General features: G+C 47.0%; 1 protein-coding gene across 1 annotated transcript in view; it reads right to left on the reverse strand.

The window, feature by feature from the left end:
* Positions 1-9,844, reverse strand: part of LOC106897191 (USP6 N-terminal-like protein) — a 65,667-nt gene extending 55,823 nt beyond the window's left edge. Inside the window, exon 1 of the mRNA XM_014957672.1 lies at positions 9,742-9,844. The gene's annotated coding sequence lies outside the window, so the exon portion shown is untranslated. The remainder of the gene's footprint in view (positions 1-9,741) is intronic.
* Between the last annotated feature and the right edge of the window lie 6,198 nt (positions 9,845-16,042).

The raw sequence follows: 16,042 nt of genomic DNA on the forward strand, positions 1-16,042 counted from the left end.
TGGGACAGTTAAACTAGCTCTTTTAAAGTGGTCCCAAAATATGTGGTACAATTTTAATTAGTAGGGATAAGCCTGACCAGTTAAGCTATGGCTCAAGCAAACTTTCCCAGAAATTTAAAAAATAAACCGTTGGTTTTTCCCCCCCCCCCCCCTTTTTTTTTAATTTTTTTTTTCCTCCAATTAACATACCAATAGCCTTGGCATCAGCCTACTTCCAGATCTCTCCACACTAACACTAAGCATTTATCCAAGAGAGCTTCTAAATTGAGGTAGAGGATTGGCTAATTTATACACAACCCAGCCTACCTGGAGGGGTTTTAATACACCAGGCAAAACGAGTCAAAGAGAAACCACTGCAGCACGGAGGTAACTACTACTCGCCTATTCTTGGAGGCCTGAGGGGCATTTCCAGTTTTGGTGGCAGAAAGAGAAGGAAATAGCGTTTTCATTCAGAAATAATATCCAGACAACTGTCTGAATTCAGGATTCAGGCACCTGTCAATGGCAAACCCTTTGGAAAATTACATTTTTTAGACTGACCTCTAATTCTAACCAGGTTTTTCAAGGAGGAGCATAAGCAAGTTCTTACCTTATATCTGTGGCATTTTTGGGTAATCATGACTACATCTACCTAAGGGATGCTGCAGTGACATAGTTAGGTCCTTCGTTAAATTATTCCTTCATCTAACCTACACGTAAAGTGTTCTGGAGTCTTAACACCAGTATTTTTGGCTGGTATCTGAAAACAGCCAAGGAAACAGCTGCTTAAAGCAACCTTAAGTGAAATGATATTAAAGAAGGGAAGAAGGTGCATCTTTTCCTATGGAAATAAATGTCATTACCATGCTTGGAGTATAGGTTAATATAAGCAACCACAGCATAATTTTGAAGAGAAATAATTAAAATCCCTCTACATCTATGACCAAGCTTCACTTGGAAAGAGGTCAAGGGCCGACACAGGAGGACACAGCCAACCCATCACCAGCAACAAGCACACATACTACAGCCGCCCTATCACAAAACCTAACCAAGGAAAAGCATCTCCCCAAAACACCCAGAAAGGTTTTAACTGTGATTAAAAGTACTCGAGTTTGCAGTTTTAAACACATGAACTCGGAAGAGATGCTCTGAGAAATGTTCCTCTCATGTGGTTTCTCTAACGGCATTGTCATTACAGTATAAAGGGGCGAAACTAATTCATTCAACATGCATTTGGCCTCTAGTTGCTTAATCCAAACATTTCTCTATGACCATTTAAGTAGTCAGATGACATGGAGGCTGTTTTGAATAGAAGATGCGCCACTGGTTTCTCACATGTGGATTTTATTGCAAAATTCTGGTGTTACACTGGAAAAAAAAAAAAAGCTAGTTCAAAGGATAAATGAGAAGAGCGACTCGAGAAAAGAAGAAAATGTTATTAATCTCTACAGGTGTTCCATTCTCCCTCTCCACCCTTTTTAAAATTATTCTTTTTTCTATCTTAAGGGGCACAATAGCTGAGGAACATGTTCGTTTGAGCACATCCAACCCAGTTGGTGATCTGCCTCAAAGTACTGAGATTGTGCCATTCAAACAGTTAACACTCAGGAAGCTTATCTCCTGAGCATCAGATCACAAGCTGCAAACGCTGCAAGGTCATGGTAATTAGCTGTCGGTTGAGAAGATCTCAGTGACTTGCTGTGGGTGGCTTGCGACGCTCCCCAAGCAGTTTGCTCATCGCAGTCCTCCCACTGCCGGATCAGCAGACTCCTGGTACCCAACGGGTGAGGAGATCAAGATCAATGTTCATTAGCAGAGAGGGGAAGAAGTCACACAGATTCTAGGAGACACCACTGCTACGCCACGAATACCATCTACCCAGGCTGATATAACTCAAAGCCTCTTACTGGTATTCAGTGCTCAAAGGGGAGGGGGAAAACCCCAAAACGCAAATAAAGGCCACTTCTCACTTAAAAGATATTTATTTCCAAAAAAAAAAAAATAAAAAATCTGAGTGGAGAAATGCATGATTGCAGCTAATTTTAAATTAGAGAAGCAAACCTAAGTGTTTGAACAGCTCTGAACAAACCAAGGGAAGTTTGCAGATGTGCGCCATGCTGACCACAGGGTCCAGCCTCTGAGTTCAACATAAGTAAAGAGAGAAACGTCTTTGGTGCAAAGCTATGACAAGCCTGGTAAAATCATATGCATACAGATCCTAATAATAACCTGTTATTTCTGGAGGGAACTAGGGGGGCGAGAAGGGGGTATAGGCATTGGGCCGGAAGAGCGGGACAGATTTAGCGTGTGGGATACTATGTAGAAACCAGAAGTAGCAGGGTTTGTTATGTCATTAGAAATGTTTCACAAGTCAACTTCATCAAGCTTATGAAGTTCTGCTTGGAGCTGAACTTGCACGATCTTAACTGAAACCTGGCCAAAAAGCAAGCAAAAAGCACGCAAGAGTCATGCTTTCAGAAACTCAAATGTGAGCACTACAAAAGCGCTTTTCCTGCCTGGAGCTTTGAATATGAAACCTTCTGTAACAGGAAAAAATATTTTCTGCAAAGTGACCCAAAGGACTCCAGAAGCATTTAGGAGGCTGCTTTAGTAGAAGTCAAAAGGGGGGGGGTTAAGAAAAAAAGCCATAAAATTGGAAGACAATGTGAACAATGCTGAGCTATTGATTCAAAAATGAAAGCTGCTGCTGGGAGGGAAGGGGAAATGCCCACCACAATAGCTTTGGAAAACACTGCCCAAAACCCTAAGGAAAGAAAGAAAAAGAAAAACATACTTTCAGAAACTGAGGATGATAAAGTAACAGAGGAATTACAGAGTGGCACGCTAGGAAATAAGGACCAAAAAGAAAATCACCGTGGTCGAGCCATTTATCCCAGCTTCCACAAGCCTGGTTCTTACCCAGTTTAATCTGGAAGTACATTTAGCAGAAACCCATCGCAGGGGTTTCGGCAGCTCCCAGCACTTGCGCCAGGCAGGGATGAAGCCCCCAGTCCTCCCCACCCAGGCGTGGGACCAGCCCAGCCACCACCAGCCTGGGCTGCTGGCACCGCGCCTCGAGGCTGGTTCTGCTTAGCACGGCGCCCGCGGCAGAAAACAAGGCATGAAGGATTGATTGTGGAGAGGAGGAGGCGCCTCCTCAGCCATGAGAGTGCCTCTCCATCCTCCCCCGTGCCTCAGAAACAAGCTACACCTCCTAACGTAAAGCGTGAGGACCCTCCAGAGATGGGACAACACGCGGGTGGAATAAATATGGGGCTGCGGACGGGAACGGCAGCAAACATCTCACTTGCCCTCCCATTACTTAAAGAAAAACTTTTTGTCTGCTGTTTCGCCTCCTTCTTCCACAGATCCCTCCTTTAAAAAAATCCTCACTGCAGGAGAGAGGAAGAAGAATCATCTTTTAAGTCACCACTGACGTCGCAGTTACAAATCTCAGCATATTGAAATGCAGGCTGGTAAACCACTGGGAGGCTGCGCTTCTCCTCGGCGTGCTCCTCACTGTGCAACACAGGGGTATGGAAACACACGCAGGCTGATGGCAGCACTGTCAGCATCACTGCATACCACGCATGTACCAGTCCCTGTCCTCCTAAAGCAGCTTTCAGACAGTCCTATTTCCACTCAAAGGATGGCCAGCAAGGCCCCAGAACCAGCTATCCTAGAAAAATCTTTTTGTTAAAAAAAAAATAATAAATGGGTATTTCAGGAATGAGTTAATAGGCCAGGAAGTGCCAGGAGGTGGCATCTTTCCAGTCTACCAAAGCCCACCACCGGCCCCACCACAGCAATTTTGTAGGGTTAGGGAACACAAAGAAAGAAGTGGACAGCAAGCCTCAACCCTTCTAGAAAACCCACCAGAAACCTTTGCCTTCAGGTTGCCATTTCCACCTTCTTCCTCAGCATCACGTTCCTGCACCCTGGTAGCCCAGCGCAGGACCCTCCAGCATCCTCTCAAGGGCACTTTGAGAGTAAAGACCTACCATGGCCAGTGGTGCCTTAACTTTGCTCCTCCTCTACCGACTAAAAAGCCAGGAGCAATGCAAGACTGAAGATCCAGTATAGCCAGAAACCTGGAGTTCACATCGAACGTGCCACCCATAGCATCCTGGATCCCAACAAAAGATTGAAGCAAGAGGCTGCAACTTGAGTTTCACAAACCCCCAGCACACTGAACCCAAGTCTTCCAGCAATGCTAATGCTCTCCTTCCCTTGCCTTCAGTTACAATACCTCAAAGACCTAAAAATACTTCTTATTATTTAACAATCCAACAATTCTTCTGAGAGCCACTTACGATGAAAAAACCTCCACCCTTATCAGATGAGCTCAGCAGGACTCCAAAGCAGAGCACTGGCATTTGTCTAGAAAAAGTGGCACCATTCAGACAGTCTCAAGCAAGGAGCAAAACATAGCCAAAACAAGTCTTAATGAAAGCTATATCTTTTATCTGAGGAAAACAAACAAGTGAACAACATGGAAACTCAGCCAAAAAGAAAAAGCAGCACAATCCCTTGTGAACTGATAAAATGTTAGATAGCCCGTTGCATTTCTAGCTTACAGAGGAAAAAAAAAAAAAAAAAAACCAGAATATCCTTAGTGTTTAGTTTCTTTCTAATTCTGGGATATGTTTTTTGGCAGCAAGCCTGAGTTTCACCTGAGGGTAATTCAAAAAGGAACATAAAAAACCCCCAATGCGAATGACAACTGAAGAGCAGCCATCTGTGTGGGTGTTTCTCTTTCCAAACCAAACTCGGAGTGAAAAGGTTTTCCAACGAGTCAGCCAAGGAAAGGGAAACTTCATCAAGAGTCGCAGTAGGATCTGCCTGGAGAGTATGCTTCATGCGATCAGAGCTAAAACTGTTCCCCCTGCCCACTACCTGCAGCCCTCCTAGATGTCCATCTGTCCACTGTTCCTTATTTTCCCTTTTAAAAACTGAAGCGAAAGCTGCTGGGAAGCGTGCAATGCGTGGCAAGTAATTACAGAGCAAAGCAGAGCAGAACAACCTCAATGGGTAAGCAGCAATTTAGACAGGCACCAAACACCGACCCTCCACCAGGGAGGTCAACATGAGATCCCTGCACGGGGAAGCAAATCAAAGGAGACTCACTTAGGCACTGCCATACTTGGAGGGCTGGGTAAGCACCAACTGTGAAGTGCCCAGGGGACAGATCTGCATGCCACAACAGCTCATCCACGCTAAACAAAGATTTTAGAAATGGTGACCTGAACCTTGCAAAAGTCACCTCCATCCTTCACTGCAGGTAACCCCACAGACAGCCTGCCCACCACTGCAACCACACATACAGACAGACCTTGGTTTCAGCCTTGTCACAGATGTGGCTGCTCCTCGCCTGCCACTGCCTTGGGGCTGGAGGCTGCCAGCCAAACGAAGGTCTTGGCCTGCTGAAAACCCAGCACATTCACAAGGCGCAAAGTCAGGCTAGAGCAGATGGAGCCTTGAATTAGGCCGCTCAGCTTCCATCCAGCTCCTCTACCGCCACTGGAGACAGGGTATTGCTTTGGACACAGGGAGTTTAGATCCACCTTTGTTCCAACCCAGAACGGCTATTTTCACAGCGTCTTTGCCAGCAAATTACAATATATGCCCACATACTTTAAGCATAGTTCAACAACATCAGCAAAACTTCACTGATAGGAGAAATATTTTCCACCCAGAGTACTCAAACCTTGAGGTAGACACCTCCTCCTCCAAGCACTCACCCACTGGAGCAAAACCCTCCTTGCTTTCACCCAAGGGTCAGAAGAGTAGCTGACCCAGAGATGCCCTGAGATTCCTGCTCATTTCGTAACAAACCACTGTAAAAGGAAATTGAGCTGAATATGCAGATGCTTGAGGTCATTTGAAGTAGAGACTAGCTTGCTTTACACATGAGGGTTCTTCCAGCCTCTGAGAGCAAGAGACAGGAAGGGAAATACCTTTCGGGGAGAAAGCACTAGGATAGGGGGAAAAAAAAAAAAGAAAAAAGAAATCTAATCTAAACACAACCACCCACAAACATTCCCTGAGGAAAAGCTTCAAGCTTATGACACCTATATATCCATAGGTCATCAGGGGTATGGCAAGCATGGGGGCCGAGCACTGCAGCAACACTGGGACACATGCAAGATGTTCTGCATCACACACGGGCAGGGGATTTGCAAATAGGTTCACAACAAGCAAGCCCTCAGGGAACCAGGGAAAACTGAGTAGCTAAAACAATCCTAATTTGCCAGCTGATACAGATGGTTTTTCAACAGGAAGATAATAACAGGTCTTAGGAAAACATAAGCCTCCCCCGGAGAGAAGAGGGTTGTTTCAGCACTTCATTTTTCCCACTCTTCTCAGGAAGCTCAGCAGGAAATGGCAGACTTCCCCCACCGCATAAATTCTTGTATCAGGTGAAATTAATTCCCCTGGGAAGATTATTGCTCTAGACAGTTGATGGGTGCTCCAACTCCAGTGACTGAAACAGCACTCAAAAGTTTCATCCCCAATTCTTGCACAAAGATATGTCTCCATTACCCCAGGCAACGTATGCCCACTCACATGCCCACCTAATGCAGAATACACCTAACAACCTAGTGCTCCTTCCCCTCTTTCTTCTGGTTTCCATGCATTCAGAAGAAAATTGAAAATCATCTATTTCTCCTTGTTTTCTTAATGGAACCATGGCAAAGCTGCTGTGCAATAGTCTGCTATGGCAGGGAAAAAAGGAAAAAAAAAAGAAGGATAAAGCAAACTGCAGGAGTTAAACTGCAACAGCAAACAAATCATTTATGTGCCCACATGTGGAGCCAAGCCTCATTTGTCAGAGGAGTAAGTACCAAAGGCTTTGAACACAGTCACCCGCTCCCTGGTGTCATCCTCAGATGCCTGGTGTTTGCAGAATTAACAGCTAACGGTAACAAAGATGCCTCTGTAAAAGGAATGGTGGAAACATCAGGGGAGATGCAAGAAGAAGAAAAGATCTCTGCACCTCTGAAGGGTAGTTGTCCATGCGAGAAGCCAGTTCCATACCCAGAATGGCTAGGAGCAGTTGGTGAAAGCAGTGAGGTGTATGGAGACAGCTTGTCCCTGGAGCAGCAGCTGGGGAGGTGAGGAGGAGAGAGCTGCGACACTGCCCCAGGACTTCCTACATGCCACCCTATTTATTTCAGGGTATCTGACAAGGGTGCTCAAACATGGGGATGATAGTGCCTGTATCACCACAAGGCTTGACCCTCAGCGAGCCTCCCATGGTCCCAAGTGCGGGAGCAACAGGACAGTGCAATGCCCTGCATGGACGTACTCTCCCCATGGATGCTGTGGTTAAGGTGAGTTTGCCAACTCATGGCTCAGGATCAGGCCAAAAGGTTGGCTATGTTGGCCACCAGACTCTGAAGAGCAGTTCGTATCCATCCACTGCTGGTTAACCTCTGTGGCAGCCGTCGCAAGGGAAAACAAGAGCAACCCAGACTGAATTATCCACTGCAGCAAACGCAACAGTGTTCTCAAGTTGAGTTACCCAACCTTATACTCTCACAACAGCCTCTCACGCTATTTTTTCAAGTCAGCACTTAGCTTTTTCACTAGCTAATACGACATTTCCTCTCCCTTCCCCCAGCCCGAGTATTTGGTGAAATCGCTTCTTCTGCAAATTGCGCTACAAATGCTGAACTTTTGCCAGTTAGACAGGGAAAGCCTTGACTAAAAATAAACCGTGTTTCAGAAAATAGATCCCTTCCCAGTACGACGAAGTAGTGGATAATGCATGCAAGCAGACCTGCCAGGAGAACACAACCTCCAGATTTGCACGAGAATCTCATCAAGCTCAACAGATAGACAACTGCAACTACTGTGACTTGTCCTATCTTAAAAAAAAAACCAAAACAGGGGGGAAGAAAAGGACAGAGTTAGGGCTGAGGGTGATGGGGTAAATCAAGTTTCCACCTGTTTTGGCAGGAAGAAAAGTGCCACCATCACCACTTGCCTGCATCCCCTGTGAACCAAGCTGCTTACAACCTTTACAGGAGGAAGAGGATGACACACCACTCCTTACACAGCCGCTACAGCAGGCAAAACCCTATTACAGGAAATTCACTGCAATTCAGCATGTAAGAGAACGACTTGGGCTTTTGCCACCTGAGTCACCCGGAGTCTGGGGCCCTGAGTCAGTGCTGGCTCCCTCCGACTCAGACACACCTGCAACAGCTTGTTAGCAAACGGAGGCACTCCTACCTTTGCTGTTCCCCTTCTCATTACGGTCCTTCCCTTAAAAAGAGGCCTTTTGCACTAGAAAATTAATTTAAGAAGAGGAAAGTACAAGGAGAAGGCCAGCGCCGGGAAGCACAGGCAGTGCTCTACTAACCAGCTCTGTTTTAAGCTCCGACTGGAAAGCCCGTCTGCTTGCACGGTGCGATAAACCCTGGGAAAGGCAGGGGAATTAGGTGGAAACAGCTCCGCCCTGACTCCCACTCCTCCGGCATGTTTGCCGCGCCGCCCAGACAGTCCCGGATGAACCAGGTTTTCAAGACAGATCACTTTCCATAATGCATTCACTTCACTTTTTTAGGGATCAGGACGGCTTCCTGCAGCGAGTTACAGTTATGTCCTCTTTCAATCAAATGAGCAGTTCAGGCAGGCAAATGCAAAGCAATGCCACTTTGGGATGAGATCCAACAGAGATGGACATTTGCAGAAGGAGTTTCTTTTGCTCTGTAAGCTCTTATGGCAAGTGGAAGGCTCAAGCTCAGTGTGCCACGACAATCCCTCCTTGTCCATCCTGCTCCTGAGTGACCATCTACTCCATCTCAGACCTCCCCTGAGCGACCACAAATAGCAAAATATTCCACTCCAATTCCACTGGTTGCACACACCCCTCCGGTCAGCTGGGAACACGATTCCAGCTAATAAAAAAAGTAGCTCGCAACCTAGCCCTATATTTTCTCCTCCTCAAAGCAATGCAGGAATTGAAACTGAGGTGTTAGCAGACCCGCTGATAGCACAGCGAGGGCATGACTGAAAGCATGTCTGGCATCTCGGAAACTACAAGCAACTCAAGCGATCCACTTACAGTGCCAAACAGTTGCAGAGAGCGCAGATGAGATTTTTCAGTTGAGCACTGATGCCTTAAAGCAATAAATACATCAAATAACTCAGGCAAAAGGATGCACCGGGCAGCGCAGCAGAGGCATTACTCCACTGCTTCTGATAGCAATCAGTGGCAGAGCACAGCAGTCATCACCAGGGAGGAATAAGCTGCTACAGGCTGTTCTTGCCATACATTAAGAAAACAACAGCAGATTTGTTCATGGTTGGATACTAACATGAAAACAGCTTCCTCCCACCCTGACTGAGGACAGTGGGCAGACACACGCTGTGGGGAAGCTACCGAAGCCCAGCAGAGCAGGAGGGCGCAGAAGCAGCGTGGGCAGCCCTGAGCTCGACTGGGATTCCCCTCCTGGTGCTATGGGAAGGAAAAGGCTGTGCCTGCGTCAGCGAGGAGCATGGCCTCCCGGGAGCTGCTCTGCAGCGACACTGTTCTCAACGCTTTCCTCAGAGGGCTGTCAGCAAGGCTCAGTGCAGACCTTACCTTCTGCCTGGGTGTTTTCGCAACACATCCAAATGGAAGAAAACATTGACCGCGGAGCAGTCTGTCCCACAGTATCTGTCAATCCACACCCATCAGGCAAACCTCACACACATTTCACTCTTGGACACATATCAACCATCTCACCCTCACCAGGAGCACAGCAAACGTACCTGTTCAGAGCACCAGCTTCTCCTAAGGCACCAACAAGGAGCAAGAGCACGATCCCCATCGACATACAGGAACTGGGAAATCCTGTAAGCATTAGAGAGAATAGTAATTAGTGACATTAATAAGAACTGGCTGGCGAAAGGGAAGGATGCCAAGGCAATCTCACGAGAGATGGGAAGGTGTTAGATCCCAGCCCTGAACACATTCCTGTCTAGCCCTGGCACCACAATGGAGGTACCCGGCACGAGGCTGCCAGGGGACTTCTCCAAAACCACAAAAGGAAGCCAAGGCAAAAGGCAAGACGATGAGTGCCAAACCAAGGCTGTTCGTCCTGCAAAGCCTCCTCAGCAGTCAACACACTGAAGTTATTGGCTAAGTAGAGAGGCAAAAAAGAGGCTGACAAATGGGACGGAAGCCATCACCTGTGCAACTCCCCTACTCCTCTCCCTGAGATGCTGCTGAAAGTCTCCTGCCCCAGTTTGCAGGGCAGGTGAATCCCATCTGATGTCAGAGACAGGCTGTTTCCATTTTTTTCATTATTATTATTATTGATTCATTATTATGGTTTCATAATATAAATGTTTTTATTTCCCACCGATTGTTTTATAAATCTTTCTTACATTAGTCACACAAAAGACATTTTGTAGCATTGCATAAAGCTGTGACAGAAGTTGCCTCCACAGGCTGCAGAAACACCTCACTGCAGCACACAAAGTGCCCGCTGCACGCCAAAGAAGAGGCATCAGGAAAAAAAAGATGTTTTACTGGAAATAATTCTAAGCAGCCATAAGGAGATGTTTTTCTGATGATACAACTGAAGCAAAGGTCACTGCATCTAATACAGTTTTACTTTTCCCATTCTGTTCGTGCAAAGGTTTGGGGATGGCAACAAACACAGTGGATGAACGACCATCCGCAAGCACATTCTAACAGAGAGAGGATTTGGAAGCCGTGGGAGGTAAGGAAACAGGGTGGGACAACTCCAGTCAAAGCACTGAACCAGCAAGGGGAAGGTACAGGATCAGCCCGACAACATCTCACGTTACTTCCTGCCAACTGGACCTCGTCATGAACTGTGAGAGAACTTACTCATGCAGTGCATTGGTTTACCTTGGACTACGAAAAAGAAACTTGCTTGTTTTCCCTAGTCTCTGTGGGTGACTCACAGACATTAGCCATTGCCAGATGGTATTTAAAGAACTCAGAAAAGCCATAATCTACTTAGCCCCCCATTTTCCCCTTTCTCCTTTCCCACTATGGAAGGGCTGAAGGCATTTCTAAGGATGAAAACAATACTGGAGACCACAAGAGCACAGCACAGATCATGGACTCCAGCCTCAGGCACAAATTTTCCATCACCATTTATAGTTGCTCTCCCTGTTGCTTTACATTACCACTCTAGCCAAAACACAAGAGTTATTTACTCCTGATATGTACCTCCAGGAGGGTCTTCTGTTTTTCTTTCAAGTCAGTAACTGAACACCATTCTGCAGTATTTACAAAGACAGAAAAAACATGACAAATACAACCTGGCCAATAATCTTCAGTGGCAGCTTATTTATAAAAGTATGGAAAGACAACTTTCCTCCCTCAGCAAGGAAATTCATATCTTAGGTTCACACCGCTTACATCTAAAGGGGCTGTATTAGCTTTGAAGGACTTCATCTGCATTGGCATCGACCCACTCCCACACCAGGACTCAGCACGTGGGGGACAGCTGCTCTGCAGACCACCTTTTCTCCCTTCCTCCTCTGGCTCCTTTTTTCTCTACAACGTTCTCAATGCTCTTGCTACTATTAGACAACATTGCAGGAACATCACTGGCAAAGTTCAAACTCCTTGCCTCCCAGTACTGTTGAGCAAGGCAAACAGAAATTCTTGTAGCTTCTCTAAGTGCTGCTGGAGTTAATCAAACCCATATGAAGGTGGCCTGGCCCGCCCTCCCCAAGCAACTGCAGCTCTCAGACAAAGCATTTTGTCCCACGGCAGCCAGACATACTGGAAACACAGCTGAGTGCCAGGGAATCAGACCCTATTCCTAGACTACCTTCTCGAAGTGCCCAGCAGTATCAGTCATCCCAGGGCTGCTCCTGCCAGGAGACATGACCATGGTCCGGGCAGTGCAGACCATGGATGACACACTTGTTGTGGTTTAACCCCAGCTGGCAACCAAGTACCACCCAGCCACTTGCTCCCCCCAGTTGTGATGGGGAGAGAATCAGAACAGTAGAAGTGAGGAAAAACTTAACTCATGAGTTGAGATGAAGACAGTTTAACAGGTAGAGCAGAAGCCACGCACGCCAGCAAAGGAAAACAAGGAATTCGTTCACTGCTTCCCCTCAGCAGGCAGGTGTTCAGCCTTCTCCAGGAAAGCAGGGCTCCTTCACGCGTAATGGTTACTTGGGAAGACAAATGCCATAACTACAACCATCCACCCCCCTTCCTCCTCCTTCCCCCAGATTTATATACTGAGCATGACGTCATATGGATGGAATATTCCTTTGGTCAACTGGGGTCAGCTGTCCTGGCTGCGTCTCCTCCCAACTTCTTGTGCCCTCCTAGCCCACTCACTGGTGGAGTGGTGTGAGGAGCACAAAAGGCCTTGACTGCCTAGGAACAACTGAGAACACCAGTGTGCTGTCAAAAGTATTTCTCATCTGAAATCCAAAATATTGCACTATACCAGCCGCTAATAAAGAAGTTAACTGTCCCAACTGAAACCACGAGTCACACTCATGCCAGCAAAGCTCTTCTGCTGCCTTCCTGCAGCTCCAACCTTTCCACCAAAACATGCATTTCTTGGTGTCACCACTCTAGCAACCTCTTTCTGTCCTTGACATTGCGACATGTTGCTTGTTGGAAGACTGAACTAGTACTGCAGAGACATGGTAATGTTTTATTTCATCTCCCCCCTTCCTGTGATGATCTTGCAACACCAGCAATTTCAAGCTAAAGCAAACAGCTCTGCGCCCCCCCATCACCACCAGCAAGGCTAAGTGTCTGTGCTGTTTTTAAAGGAAGATGGGCAAACCCCTTCGACACAAGCACATATGATGAACTCCTTGGATACAGCTACCACATCCAGGGAGCTGTATCCCCAAAACACACTGGCTTCCCAGCCAACATACCCTGAGAAGTCATCGTCAAGGCAATAACGTACTTGCAATGAGCACCTAACACACAGCTTTTCAGCCTCAGATGGGTCAGATAAATGTTTGTAACAAGTCTGGCAGGAAGATAAACCTATCACTAGCCTTATGGTTAAAGGAGAACAGGACAGCAGGATTTGTCCTGCTCCTTCCCGGAGAGGCACTAACACATCAGGCTCTGGTCTGGAGCAATTTAAGCAGAGAAATCACAGAATCACAGAGTGGTTTGGGTTGGAATGGACCTTTTAAAGATGATCTAGTCCAATGCCCTGCCATGAGCAGGGACATCTAGCACTAGATCAGGTTGCTTAAAGAGGTCCAACCAGACCTTGAAAACTTCCAGTGATGGGGCATCCACAGCTTCTCTGGGCAACCTGCTCCGGTGCGACACCACCCTCACTGTAGAAAATTTCTCCCTACTATTCAATCTAATATTCTCCTTCATATGTTCAGCAGAAGATTTTAGTTAATAGGTGTGCTCAAAGTCTTCCCCGAGGCATACCTCCCCTGGGTTAACTGGGAAGCTGAATGTTTTCTACACGTACATGAAGCTGTCAGTCAGCAGTGCACCTCAAAGGACTCTACTGACATTGTAGCCTCCCAGAAATATTAACACGCTTTGCAATCCTTACCCCTCCTTCACAGGAAGGAAACTGGGGTAGAAGCAGGCCATGCTCTACCAAAAGCTACACAGCTGCCCTTTAGCAAGCTGTGCCCACTCCCACATACTCATCAGCTTAATTGATCCAAAACTATCCTTTGCTGCCAAAACACAGTCCTGCCCTTCCCCTCCTCCCTCTTCTACACATCCCAGTCATCTCTATGCTTGTGGTAGCAACTATCATTTGCTTGATCCAACTGGAAGCCATCCCAGAAAGAAGAAAATAGAGGGGAAGGATTTCTGGCAGAAGAACAGCCTGAGATCAGCTAAAACTGATGGGAAGCATGACCTCAGAAAGATGGCACAGTGGTACATCTGGAAACCCAGATGAGGCTTTCAAGCTATGATGCTTCAACGCATCATAGCTTTGTCTTTGCACAGCAGTAATTCACTTAAAATCCCTTTAATGGCTCAATTCACTGCTGAACATCCACAGCCACTCACTCTTCTCAAGACCCATCCAAACCAGTATGGTGAAGTCCTACCTGAGGTCTCCAAACTAGGCTGGTGCACCCAAATGGCAACACACCACAGCCATGCAAGCCTTGCATCTTACCAAGGAACAGTGGTAAAACAAAATTTCTCCAAGAGATTTGGGGGTTTTTTTGGCATGTTCTGCAATAGCTGAAGGGTGTTCTCAAATGGTTTTCAGGAGAAGGGGAGCAAGGACAAGCATATGTGAAGGATCTAGCAAAAGCTCTTAAGCAAAGCAGACAGCAGGATGCTGAAAATAAATACGCAAAGCCCTTTGCAGCACCAAAGTTCAAATCCATCTGGACATTTCTGAGGCTGTCACAGCAGCCCATAGAAGGGATCTTCCAATTCCTTGCAGAGAAACCCTGGAAAATAAGGATGGAAAACCAGAAACACAGGCTCAAACTCTAAGCCCACCCTTCATCCTGAAACGTGACCTCCTCCAACACCACCAGGGGTGCAGAGGGAGAGGGTGGTACAGCCCTGCATGGAGCCTACTGCCTTGGCTTGTCCCCAAAACAGGGTGGCCTGAGCCCCCTCCACCTCCATCCTGTTTCTCCTCCAGCCCAGGGGTGGATGGATGGGTTGTGATGGACCCAGGTACAGCTCCAAGTACTAGAGGGGCTGGCAGCACAAGTCTTCACAGCCTGGCCAGCCACCTCACTTCCAAAACCAGCAAATTCATGATCCCCACCTAAAAAAGTACATGCCATGAAGCTGTGCTGAGTTGAGGGAGCTGATGCAGGGCATCCCCAGAGGTACCATCCAAACACTCTGGCCCCAGTCTGACGGAGCTCCCCCACCCCAAGCTCCTTACAGAGTCGAAGGAGACAGAACTAATCCTCTCTTGTTTTTCTAAGTTTACACAGCATTAGTCACTCAGGCTCCTGACGAAGCTGCCCCAGGGCCCCCAGGCAAGCCTTGCGATCACCGCCGCGCTCGCACCGAAACCACCAACTCCACCAGCTCTTGACATGAACAGACAAGCACAGTTAAAACCCTCACATTCAAGCCTCCTTTAAAAACCCTTCAGAGAAATACCCAGAGCTGCTCCTCCACGTACTGCAGCTTTTATTCCCCCCCCCAAAGAAAGCACAAAGCTACTCAAATTGAGTTTCCAGGGCATTAAAATCAATTAACCAGCTAGGCATCTCCAACTGCCCCGTTCTCAGTTTTCCCAATAACGGTTACCACGCAGAGCATATGCACATCCCAGAAACATCCCAAAGCATCCTTAAGAAAATCATGGACTATTACAAAGCTCAAGCTTTCACGTCTGCAGAAATTCATCTTACCTTAGTTTTAAAGAAAAAAAAAAACAAACCAAAAAAACACAAACCACAAACAAACCAACCACAACAGATTAATTCAGGCCAATTTTTTTTCAGAGCAGAGTTTTCGAAGTCAGCTGCAACTAGCTGTAACCACAGAGTTGATGCTAGGCAGGACACATCATCCATTTGTGAGTCGGTAATGCTGTTCTTGGCTTCACCTTTCACATCTCCCAGGAGAAAACCTTCCGTGTCCGAGTCGGAATGCCCCAAAGTTGAGCAGATACAGCACCACAAGGTCTCCAGCCTCAAAAACTCAGAGAGGACCCAGAGGACCTGACTCCCTGATACTGTAACATGAATTAACGCCAAGTCCAGTTGCTTGTGGCTTTTCAACAGGCATCTTTTAGAGCCCAGCACTGAGGCAACATAGCTCATCAAACATGCTGCTCAAGGTATCTCTAGTACTGCTTAGCATCCTGAGTTCATGACCCGCAGAGCCTGCTGTGGGATTTACACTATAAGCTCAAGACAGCCAGAAGGACAATGTTATCAGGCTCCACTTGCTCAGCCTCTAGACGTCTAGAGCAAACATGCTTTGAGTCTCCAGGAGGCCAACCAATGGTCCTACTAGCCCTTCCTCCTATGGAGCAGCGTGATGGGCATCCATCCACGGTAGCTCAGGCTGTTCCTCCACAGTTGCACTGGTACAGCTGCCTGGTCAGCCATGCAGCAAACCAAATGGGGA

The sequence above is a fragment of the Calidris pugnax genome, unplaced genomic scaffold, assembly GCF_001431845.1.
Source record: "Calidris pugnax isolate Ruff unplaced genomic scaffold, ASM143184v1 scaffold211, whole genome shotgun sequence".
Classification (NCBI taxonomy): domain Eukaryota; kingdom Metazoa; phylum Chordata; class Aves; order Charadriiformes; family Scolopacidae; genus Calidris; species Calidris pugnax.